Here is a 514-nt window from a genome sequence, read left to right as displayed (position 1 = left end):
ATATGACCGATCAAATATGTCATCCTCATGAGGAGCACTCCCTCCCTGAGTAACCTAACCAGATACTTAAGCAAAAGCTGTTTATGTGTCTGAACTAGATAACTTTCAAAGATAAATTTTCCATCCTATAAAATGCAAAAATAAGTAAAATAAAATAAAAAGAGTGACTTGCTTCCCTGCATTTATATAAGATATAGTCAAACATATTTCCATTATGCATTTCACTAATTATAGATTAATATTGATTCATTGCTGACAGTTGATTACACTTCTTACAAATTGCTCTGTTAGGCTAAACAAGGTATAAATGCAGACACACCAATAGGAAATTCTGCATAATGAAAAAATAATAGACTATTATCTATAAATATTTACAAACACACAAATATTGTTCAGCATGCACAGAAAGAAATGAAGTCTGGCATTACATTTAATGGTTAAGATTTACCTACTTAATTAAGCTCAAACAAAGGGTCATAGTTTTACTAAAATAAATGAATAAACTTGTTATAAT

This window comes from Penaeus vannamei, chromosome 35, assembly GCF_042767895.1.
Source record: "Penaeus vannamei isolate JL-2024 chromosome 35, ASM4276789v1, whole genome shotgun sequence".
In the NCBI taxonomy this organism is placed as follows: domain Eukaryota; kingdom Metazoa; phylum Arthropoda; class Malacostraca; order Decapoda; family Penaeidae; genus Penaeus; species Penaeus vannamei.
This window is presented reverse-complemented; position numbering follows the sequence as displayed.